The sequence below is a fragment of the Caretta caretta genome, chromosome 4 (assembly GCF_965140235.1).
Source record: "Caretta caretta isolate rCarCar2 chromosome 4, rCarCar1.hap1, whole genome shotgun sequence".
NCBI lineage: Eukaryota > Metazoa > Chordata > Testudines > Cheloniidae > Caretta > Caretta caretta.
In genome coordinates, this window is record NC_134209.1 from 116079408 (window position 1) to 116091485 (window position 12078).

Here is a 12078-nt window from a genome sequence, read left to right on the forward strand (position 1 = left end):
TTTTTCTGCATAACCTCTCTAAAATGTAGCCTTTCCTATCCATTCACACAAATAAACTCTCATCACCATGTGTCTCAATCACCGTAATATCCTTTTTGGTGGCCTGAACAAATGCAATTTTGCTTCACTCATATCCATTCAGAATGCTTCTGCAATGTCTGTTTTCATAGCCTGACACTTTGATCATATCACCCTTCTCTTTGCATCCGTCTACTGTCTCCCATATCTCCATAGCATCAAACAGAAGCTATTTGGTTTCACTTTCAAAACCCTTCCCGGCCTATCCCTACTCTATCTTCTCTCATTCGCTAGCGAGATGTTGACTTCTGATCAGCCAGTGATACCACTTGTTACATTTTCAAGCAAGAACCTTTACGCTTTCTCTCATTCTGCCCTGCACACTTGGTAGCTTTGCAGATGTTTATGGAGAGCTTCTATCTCATTATCCACCTTCAAATCCCTTCTTAAAACTTCCCTTTGCTGTGATGCTTACAGAACAGTTGACAATGATTAGGCTGCTGTGGTGCTGAGAAAACTGCCTATCATGCTGACCAACATTGTCTCATTGTTTCCTTGTGCTCCCCCAATCTATCAGTTCTTCTGTCCCCATCTGTTGTCTCTTGTTTTATATTTAAATTGTAAACTTTTTGGGGCAGGAACTTTTTTTGTTGTTGTTGTTGTTCTCTGTTTATGTGGCATCTAGCCTAATGAAGTCCTGCTCCATGACTAGGGCTCAGAGGTACTATAATAATACAAATAATTAATAGTAATTCAGCCTCACAGTCCATAGTATATTTATTTAATAAAGCATTAAAAATGCCAATTTTTCATAGAAATTCTTCAGCATTTTTGTTTTATCCCAAAATTTCCCATGAATGAAAAACTGACACAAAAATGAAAAATGTTCCATTAAAAAAAACAGAATAAAATTTCATTTTTTTGCTAAAAACTTTGTTTCAGAAAACTAAATACCATTTTAATGAAAACCAACCCAAACCCCAAAACCTTTAACCCAACATTTTTACAGAAAAGTGAAAAAGTACCCCCTTTTTTTTGTTCCCAGTTTTCACTGGAAAATTCTGAGCAAAATAAAAACTTACCACAATTTTTTTTTGCTCAAAACCCCAATTTTAATTGAAAAAAATGCTACAGTGAAAAATTTCTGACCAGATTTAATATTAAGGTATTAAAGTTAATGATAGGTGTTTTGCTTGCATAATACAATTTATATATATATAGGAAATGGAACCAAATTATGTTTGCTCTGGGAACGTATGGGTCTTGATTCTTTTAAGAACTGGAAGTCAAATCCTACTGAGGAAAATAGAAAAGGGCATCAACTCTGGCAAGTCAAGTGTAAAAGTATAATTTGGCAGGCCAAAAAAGAATTTAAAGAGTCACTAGCAAAAAAATTAACAGCATTTTTTTTAAGTCCAGCAGAAGCAAGAAACATGCCAAATAGTCACTGAGGCCGCTGAATGATCAAGGTGCTAAAAGAATACTCAAGGAAAACAAGGTTGTTATGGAGAACTAAATGAATTCTTTGCATTGGTCTTCACTGCAGAGGATGGGAGGAAGATTCCCACATGTGCGCCATTCTTTTTAGGTGACAGATATGAGGAACTGTCCCAAATTGAGGTGTCAATAGAGGAGGTTTTCAAACAAATTGATATAGTAATAAGTCACCATGATCAGATGATCATTCAAGAGTTCTGAAGGAATGCATATATGAAATTGCAGGAAAAACAAACTGTGGTATATAACCAATCATTTAAATTGGCTTCTGTGCCAGATGACAGGAGGGTAGCTAATGTGATGCCTATTTTTTTTTCAAAGGTTTCAGAGGCAATTACAAGCTGGTAAGCTGAACTTCAGTATCAGGGAAATTGGTTGAAAGTGTTGTAAAGAACACAATTATCGTACTCATAGATGAACATCATGTGTAGGGGGAAGAGTCCACATTGCTTTTGTGAAGGGAAATTGTGTCTTGTTAATCTATTAGAATTTTATGAGGGTGTCAACAAACATGAGGGCAAAAGTGGTTCAGTGGGTACAGTGTACTTGGGCTTTCAGAAAGCCTTTGACAAGCCCTCACCAAAGGCACTTAAGCAAAGAAAGCAGTCATGGGTAGGGGATCTACCAAATTCATGGCAGTGAAAATCACATCATGGACCATGAAATCTAGTCTCCAGCCACCCAGCTCTGAAGGCAGGGTGGAGAGCAGTGGCTGCTGGCCAGGCGCCCAGTTCTGAAGGCAGTCCAGCTACCACCAGCAGAACAGAAGTAAGCATGGTAATACCATCCCATGGCACTCTTACTTCTATGCTGCTGCTGGCAGCGGTGCTGCCTTCGGATGTGGGCATCCAAATTGCCACCCTTCCTTCTGCACTGCTGCTGGTGGCAGCACTGCCTTCAGATCTGGGCACCCAGCCAGCAGCCACTGCTGTCTGGCCACCCATCACTGAAGGCAGTACAGATGTGAGCATGGCAATACTGCAACCCCCATAAAATAGTCTAGCAACCCCATTTTGGGTGGGGGACCCCAGTTTGAGAAACGCTGCTGAGAAAGCATACATTTTTCACATGTGAGTTACGGCATAAATAGGTTTCATGGATGTGTAGCACTCGATCACTTGATAAAGTGCCTTGTTCTGTTCACTCCCTCTGAAGCATCTGGTACCGGCTACTGTCAGAAGACAGGACTACTGGGCTAGATGGACCATTGGACTGATCCAGTACTGCCATTCTAATGTTCTTATGATTCTCAAGTCCATTAAATCTGCCAGAATAGTACCTTGCAGCTGTTGGCATCTGAGTAGCTTGCAGTGGCAATGCAACTCAAACAGAGTTTGGCTCCAAAATATTGCCTTTTTGTGCATTTAAAATGTAATTTATTTGCTAGCCTTTTACAGGATCTCAGTAGAATCTTTGTTATCCTGTGCACACATTCTAACAGACCCACTTGTGCAGATATAGTGAATTACAATAAAAGTCTCATATTGTTTCAGTGCATTACAGTTCTAAAGTCCAGTTCTGCAAGCACCGTCATGCCTCGTGCTTAGTCCATAAAGCATGGCCCTTTGGATTGGGATTGCACACAGGACTTTGCAGGATCAGACCACTTGCTAATGAGATTGTTCTACAAAAGTACTTCAGTATAAGAGCGTTCCATTGTACATGAAAAACACATTAAACAGCAATTTAAAAAATCTGATTTCTCTCTATGCCCTCAGAGAGCAGCTGAACTGGATCACTAGAGAAATATTAAAGACTTTGCCAGTATCACATTTTAATTAACATTAATTAAAACAACATTGTATAAACTAAAACAAAATTAATTTCACTCATAAGATACAATAAAAGATATTTTTCAAAGAAATTGTCTCTACTGAAATAGTTCATCACCAAAAACAGCCAGCTATTAATAAATTGTTTGACTACAGTACTACGCTATGGTATTTTGTCAGGGCCAAATTTTGCTCACCTTAGTCATTGTAGTCCCTGATTCTTAATGTCTTTACCCTGAGTAAAATGAGCAAACCTTGGTTCTTTGTTACAGCCTGATCAAATGTGTGTTGAAATCAACAGAGAGGCTCCCATTGACTTAAATGAGCTTTGTATCTGTCCCTCAGATATTTACTATAATGATTTAATATTAGAGATGCATCTTGTGCTGGATGAGAAGAAGGTTGTAACCTTCCCAGCAGGACCTATGGAATGGTTTTGATCCCTTAGAGTTCTAGTCCTGTGAAGATGAATTGGGAAGGGTGCAAGTGAGAATGGCATTAGAGATGGGAATAAAATGCAGCAGCTGTTTTTTCCAGAGGCTATGATGATGTCCTTCTCTGGATATGGCAGAGGGCCTTCCAGGAGAGCTGGTGCTTCTGAGAGACCACTCCTGGAAGACTTCTGCTCTCATTGTGGATGGTGCCCCACATAGAGTGAGCAACGTGCGGTGTGGCAGATCACCAGGACTTAATGTTTCTGGAGTAGAAAGGAGGGATGGAGGGAATATTAGCTCTGCTTACCTCTTTTCTCAATGACTACTGATACTGAATAAGGAAAATCTGTCTTTTATCTCTATACTATAAGCCTATTTTCCGATTGTGCTGGGAGAAAATTTTCTGTTCAATATATTGTACAACAGGAATGCAAGCCACACCTACAGAATGGGGAGCTGATACTGGAAAGCAATGACTCTGAAAAGGATGTGTTGATGGTGGGAGGGAGTCATAATGCAAAAAAGTAACTCAACATGAGCTCCCAGTATGATACTTTGGGGGAAAAGGGCTAATGTGATCATTGGATATACAAAGGAGGGAGTAATGAGTAAGAATATGGAGGTGACTTTATGGCTGTATATGGCATTAGTGACAAATGCTGGAATATTCCTTCCAGTTCTGGTGTCAACATTTTAAAAGGGACGTTGAACAATTATGGTGCAGGAGAAAATTACAGCAATGATTTGAGGCCTGGAGAAAATGCCTTATAATGAGATAATTTAAAAGCTCAGTATGTTTAGGTTATCAAAAAGGAGACTGAGAGTGACTTGATTATGGTGTATAAGTACTGCTATGAGTTGGGTGAACCATTATCATGGTCTGAGTTTTAAAAATAACCTCAGTGAGGTTGATGGATATGAATAAACCCTTCAATTAGCATAACTGTAAGGATAAGTTAATGTGCAGGTGGCTTTTGTTTGTCAGTTTTCAGTTGAGGGTCACACTTAAGTAAACTGAGTATGCTTCATATTTCTGACTCTGGTCATTCATTATGATGGTTAGTTCCCTTTTAGCATTAGCATGGTGGAGGTGGAAGGTGCTGGAGACTGTCTTACTGGTGCTAGACTGAAGGCACCATGTCTTGCAGTAAATCGGCCAACTTTGCAGCATCATTACTCAGGATCTTTGCCAGCTCAGAGGAAGTTGGAGCCTGTAGCCCACAGCAGATGTCATCTGCATAGATGAATTTCTGTGACTGGGTTGGTGGCAGGTCACTGATGTATAGATTGAACAAAATTTGGCTAGGACAGACCACTGGGATAACCCCGTTCATCTGTTTTTTTCCAAACACTTGTTTTCTCATCCACATGCACCCTGAACCATCTGTCTCGGAGTAGCAGTTCTATGGCGTCAGTAACCCATGATGGGTAGACCCATAGACCCATGTGTCACACCATATCATACACTGCAGTGAGGTCAAGGAAAATAGCGCCTGTTTTCAGGTTTCTTTGAAAACTGTTTTTGATTAATGTGGTTAGAGCAAGTACTTGATTGCATCTGCTTCGACCTTGTGCTCAACATTCAAGATGTTCTCCACCACTGGTGTTGTTTGCTGTAAAATTAGGTGCTCTAGACCCTTGAAAAACACAGAAAGCAGTGATAGTGGATGTTAGCTTGATGCCTGGTTTGGGTCTTTACCAGGTTTTGGAAGGCCGATAACTTTTGACATGTACCAGATTTCCAGCAGTCTTCCTTTATTGGTGACCCTTATGAAGAATTGAACCAGCCAAGATCAGGCTGGTGACCCAAGATGTTTTGGGAAATCTAAAAGGATGTTGTCAAAGCCAGCAGTGGTGGCAGAGGTGATGTCAGGGCCGTAACCAGGGTGGGGTGAGAGGGGCAGCCGCCCAGAGCACAAAGCCACATGGGGCACAGCGAGGGGCGGTCAGGACAGCCCCCACAAATTGTATACCGGTCCTAGTGCTCCAGAGCCTGGCAGAGTCACTTCCCCTCTCAGAAGTGATGTGCATGGGATCTGCCCACCACAGCTGAGTCACCTCAGTTCATGGTGGGAGGGGAGGGGAGGGGAAGGAGAGGACAGCTGGGTCTCCAGGGGCTCCCTCCCTGAGCTGGGCACTCCCGCTCCCCTGCATCCCCAAGTGCCACTTAGAGAGCACCCAAGTGAACTCCTAGGGGATCTGGGGAGGGGGGAGAGGTCATCCAAAGGCAGGTGAAACTTTCCCACAAGGGCCGGGCAGCCAGTGTCCCCCTGTAAACTCTAGGCAGGACACCAACCAGGGGCTCACAGGGGAGCAGCTACTGCAGTCCAGGATCAGGAGTGAAGGAAAGTCCAGCCCCAGGCTACTCCAGGCCAGGTGCCAGTCCCATGAGCTGTGTGCTTACCCTGAGTGCGAAGACAATCACTCAGAAGCTGGAGGGGAAGCCCCCGGCTGATAAGGTGTGGCCAGATACCTTGGGGGACCACATGGGGCAGAATCAGGTTCTGGGTGAACAGACGCTGCTGTGGTCCCTGCTGGAGTCCCATGAAATCCCCTCCATCATCTTCTCGGTGCCCTCTGGCTGTGGCAAGGTGAGTGGCGCCCTGGTTGTATTAGTAGTGCAAGGGAGCCTCTATCCGAATGTGTGCCCCTACCTGGGGCTGCAAATGGAAGTCACTAGGACATATTCTCCCTAAAGGTCAGGCCTTCTTCCATCAGTGGCACCAGCATATTAACAAGGGCCTCACAAATTCTGGCCAACATTTAAGGTCGGGAGGAGGCAATAGTTTTACCCAAACACATCCATGCAGTTTCCCTGACATTCTCTGTTCCTGCTCTGAATTCTCTGCTCAACTTCCGACATGTGACCATCAGGGAAATATAATGATCATTGTGCCCATATGACGAGAACACCCTCCTTCCCCAGTCATTGCCTGTATGATTAGGGAAAGGAGATATTAATAGTGGGCCACCCTCACCCTGAGTACAAGTGCCCCCTTAAGGGTGTTGTTTCACTGGTTCCCTGCCCCCAGTATTACTTCTGCAGCCCATTGGGGCTGCTCTGAATTATAGAAGCCTCCCCACTACTGCCTATGGCTTGTGGCATACGTTAGAATGGACACATCAGTATGTGTTACAGCCCCTATTCCTCCTGGCTCCACCATTCCCAAACCATAACTTGGCATATGTGTACTTGTGGTGGCCTGTGCTGGGAAATTCTCCACTTGTCCTTTGCAATTGTTCATAGCTCCTAAGTGCCTTGAGAGGCATCTGGCAGAAGAATGAGTTGTGGAGTCCTCCCTCTGAACATTTTGGGGTACTTTTCCAAACTGAACTGAATCTCTGAAAATTTGAGGCTCACCCATCATGCATTAAACTACAGATTGTCATTTTTTCTCTAGACTCTAGAACTATTGTCTTTACTAAGTAAAACCAATAGATGACTATACACGGGATATCATGGTGCCTACAGGATATGGCCAGATTTCTCCCTGGTCTTGTTTTCTATGTTTATCTATCTCAGAACCCCGAAAATGTCAGGAAAAAAAACTCTGGTATTTCTTGACATTTGCTTGTACTTACGTCTGTAAAAGGTAGATATGTTGTCTAATGTTCAGTAAATTCAATCTGATTGGGTTGTGAGTAGAGGATTGGAGATAATGTGATTACCATCTGAAGCATAAACGCTATAATTTGTCTATGTAAATTAGCCTTGGGTTGGTTTTTTTACCATGCAGAACTATCCTAAAGGTTGTAAGATTATGGCCTAACATTATTCACCTATATCCAGCTGATTATTTTTACCTCTTGCATTCCTATTTGTCATCAGTCTGAGCTCTGTAATCTGCTATATCAATCTGAGTGAAAGATTTTTGGTGAATAGTTTATTTGCTGGAAAAAATGCAGCTTCAGGTCAGCAGAAACTACCAAATTCAACCTGAATCTGTGAACAAATTGTTTTGGTTGGAAAAAGTGGAAATATTTTGTTTTTACATTTTCTAAATGAAATGTTTTATTTCTTTATTTCTAAAATTATGTTTTGTTCAGAAATTTAACTAGATTAATCAACAACAACAAAAAGAACAAATACCCAAAACTGAAGTAAAATGTTTCCTTTCATTGGACCCAAAATTATTATTATTAATTATTATTATTATTATTATTATTATTATTATTTTGGTTTTGGCTACCAAACCAAATATATATATATTTGCCCAGTTCTACTGCTATAGAATTTTTTTGTTATTTGAAAATGATAGCTTAACATTTTCTGTTTATTTCCCTCTAGTTTCCATTTTTTGTTTTCATCTGAGTTCCAGGCTGTGGCTGCAACCAGAACAAGAAATGACAAAATAGCAGTGGGAGGAAGACTGTTCTTGGAATATTTCTGACCAGGCAGGAAGCACCACAAACTTCATTGTTGTTATGAAATTTCTAGTATGATTCTGCAGAGAAAAGAGGTTTGGATTAATATCTGAATTGAGCAATCTGAGATTTGACCCTCACAAGTTGTTATTTACAGCAGTGGTTTTCCAGCTCTTTCATTAAGTGGACAACTTCATACAAGATAGATCCCTCCAAGCCTTCCCCGCAGCCCCCGCAATAATGCTCAATCTCCCTAGTATGTGGTGCCGCAAACCACCAGGAAAAGATCAGTGGATCAAATCTGAGATTGACTGGTTGAGCTTAATGCTAGTGGACTACAACTAAGACTTATGGGGTGAAACTGAGTACAGGAAAATTTGGGGTGCATGGAGTGGCCTATTATACTGCTGAATAGTGTCCAAAAGGCAATTATAAGAGCCCCACCCTAATGAAATTGGATTAGATAAAGTACACATGAATGCACTGGAACAAGATCTATTCCTGATTTGGAAGTGGAGAAACACGATAACTTGATATGTCTATTCCACTTCTGACCTTTGATTTTAAATAGAGTTGAGTGAATAACATATTCAGCAATAATTTATTTTTCTGGTTGTGGGATATAGACAGGTAGATCATAATTTCCTCAAATTTATTCAACAGATATCTTGTCCTAATGTTTGCATTCTGGATTGCCCAATATTCCAAAATCAAGATGTGTTATTTAATAACGAATGATCAGATAAATCATACCACATTGTTTCTGTTGTGTGAATGTGCAGCCACTTCACATACACACACTTGTGCATCTGACTTTCATATTCTCTATCCACAAACAATTTTATTAAGCCCCATGCCCCCAACTGCAGGAGTCAAACTCCACCTGTGCGGCTTGGGGTGGGAGTGCCACCCCACCCTCTGACTCACACCAGCAGGCCACCCAGCAGGGTTGTGGGGGGGTGCAACCAAAAAATCTGGGGGGGCCCATGACCCCACGTGCCCTCCCCCGTCTTGCCTCTGATAGGGGGTGCAAATATGTTTGCTTGCCCCAGGCGCCAAAATGCCAAGTTATGGCTCTGCTTGATGTTATAGAGCACTCTATCCAGCTCTGGAACTGTGAAATGGCAGCAAAGGATCAGCATTCTTGTCGTGTCACCTGTCAGAACCCAGCACAGTCCGGAGAAGCTAATGGTCCTCCTAGCAAACTGAATTCTGCAAGCTCATATTTCAAGAATCTTGATATCGCCACTTCTGGTAACCCTAAGGACATGCAACCCCCAGTTTCCATACCATCAGGGCCATACTCTGCATCTTATAACTCAATGTACAGGGTTTATCGACAGCCAAGCAACATTTAATCTGGCCCATGATTTCCATAGATATCATACACTGCTTCTCCCACACCCTGTTTATCTTATGTACAATTTTGTCTGCATGTATATTTACACAATTTGCTGAACTAGAGTGTTTTAGTTAGAAATCTAATCTAGTCACATGTGGCAAACATCCTACTCTAAATTTATGTTAGGGAGTAACCCACTACCCCCAGCCTCATCCACCACCACCACGCTGTAAATTCAGGGAGTAGTTTTAAAAAGTGATAGACAAATATAGGACCTGCTCAGAGCTGCACTCCTTTAAAACAGATCTTCACTGGGGACCTGACCTTGCTCTCAGTGTAGTTAAAAGGAGCTAGGTTACAAATGAAAATCAGGGTGAGTAGGCATGGCTGAGCTAAAAATATATATTTCTGCCTTAATTGTGAAGTATGTGGACTAAGAAAGACTAGACTGAGCCACCGAGTTCAGCCTAGAGTAAGGGATGGCATATAGCTCTGTCTTGCTCTCTGGCCCTCCACTATATCTCTGAGAAACAGCTAGTGACTGAGGTCACTGCACATTGGAATGTTACAGGAGGACAAAGATGCATGCCTCATGCTATACTTCCCTTCCTCCCCATTGCCAGTCTTTGCTTCCTGTAGAGGTGCATTGATAACTGTGGAATGAGGGTTTTCCATGTCCCATGGCCCTTCCTTTTTTATCTTTAGGAAAAGGTAGATGAAAGGAAAAGAAATGATGCCTCTTATATCCTTAAATGTGTTTGTGTGTGACTGTATGATTTAGATAAAGCTTTGATTGCATTGTCCTTATTCGCACTATGTACTTTGCCCCTCACTCTTGGCAAGCTGTGGCTGGCCTTTCCATCTATAAGAGCTACCCCTGGGCTATTCTCCAGTTTACCAGTGCATTATATTTGGAGTAAATGGTTGCCTTAATGACGTATGTTTGCTTCAGAATAACACACTTATCTACTGCTTATTGTGCCTGCGCATGACCTGGCCGATAGAGAGAACACAGTACAGCCTGTCAGGAGTGACCACTCAAGGCACAGAGTGTCATATCTGCCATATACAAAGAACAAACTCATACTTGCAATCTGAACTAGTTTTATGTAGAGTTAGAAAAACAACAAGGGAATACGAGCAGTCTCTATGAGACAGACCAATGTGTGTGTGTGTCTCTTCTATGGGTACATCTTTATTTCAGCTAACAGACAGCTGCAGCGGCACAGGAGCCAGCAAACAGAGCTGTAAACAGGGGAGTTTCAGTGGGAATTCTGTTGGAGGAGAAGGTATTTGTATTTGGTTTTGTATTTGTATTATTTGTATGTGTAGAGGCTTGTAGGGGCTTTGTGCTGGCAGAGAAACTGAGCCCTGATTGGGCGGGGGGTTGGGGCTTCTCTGACTAGGGGTCCTATACACGTAGCCAGCCAGTCAGGCAGTGGCATAGACAGCTGCAGCAGCATAGGAGCCAGCAAACAGAGCTGTAAACAGGGGAGTTTCAGTGGGAGTTTGTATGGTGCGTGTTTGGGGTTTGTTTTTGCTGTGGGTGCTGGCGTATTGGTGTGGTTTGTGTTTCCCAGATTAACAGGGTTTAGGTGGCAAGGCTATGACAGAGACAGCAGTGGAAGTGACCCATGTAGTGGAAGACACAATGAAGATGACTGGATGTGGAAGCTGTGATATGTACATGATCCTGGAGGGGGTACCTGGTAAGAGTTTTGTCTGCATGAAATGCTGTCTGATAGAGCTGATGGAGGAAAAGATCCGAGGTTTGGAGATGTAGGTGGACTGTCTGGTTGAGTTTAGAAAGGGGTTCGAGCGGATGATGGAGCAAAGACATGAGGTATCTGAAGGGAAAAGCTCAGACTTGCAGATGGAAGCAGGAATGGTGAATTCTGAGGGGAGACTGGGTTAGGAAAGTGGTCAGTGGAAGCATGTGACTAAAAGAACCAGGCAGAGGAAAAGATGGGCTAGTGAAGGAGAAATAGAGATCAAGAACAGGTTTACAGAGTTGGAAAATGAAGAAGGGGCTCAGCAGATAGTCACTGAAGGTGGAAGTGCAAGGAAGAAGAGAAGAGCAGCTAGTCCTACAGGAAAAGGGGAAGAGTCAATGGAGACTACACCAAATGTGAGCCCTAGGAGGATACAAGATGGGTTGAAGAGGAGTACAAGAGAGAATAGGAATGGAAAGAACTTGCAGCCAGAGGGAACAGGGGATAGACTGGAGAATAGCACCGTCACCAGGAAAAGGCAGGTCTATGTGAACGGGGATTCTTTACTGAGAAGAATAGACAGGCCTGTAACCAGAGCTGATCCACAGAATAGAAGGGTGGGCTGTCTTCCAGGTGCTAAAATACGGGATGTAGACCTGAGGATCTAGACAAATTGGAGGATTGGGCCAAAAGAAATCTGATGAGGTTCAATAAGGATAAGTGCAGGGTCCTGCACTTAGGACGGAAGAACCCAATGCACAGCTACAGACTAGGGACCGAATGGCTAGGCAGCAGTTCTGCGGAAAAGGACCTAGGGGTGACAGTGGACGAGAAGCTGGATATGAGTCAGCAGTGGGCCCTTGTTGCCAAGAAGGCCAATGGCATTTTGGGATGTATAAGTAGGGGCATAGCGAGCAGATCGAGGGACGTGATCGTTC

The 12078-nt window shown here is 42.8% G+C and overlaps 1 protein-coding gene and 1 long non-coding RNA gene across 2 annotated transcripts in view; one reads left to right on the forward strand and one right to left on the reverse strand.

The window, feature by feature from the left end:
• The window catches only part of LOC142071977 (uncharacterized), a 132362-nt gene that overhangs the window by 19018 nt on the left and 101266 nt on the right, over positions 1-12078 (reverse strand). The window lies entirely within an intron of this gene.
• Positions 10950-12078, forward strand: part of LOC142071936 (uncharacterized) — a 49606-nt gene continuing 48477 nt past the window's right edge. Inside the window, exon 1 of the long non-coding RNA XR_012668193.1 lies at positions 10950-11137. This is a non-coding gene — a long non-coding RNA (uncharacterized LOC142071936). The remainder of the gene's footprint in view (positions 11138-12078) is intronic.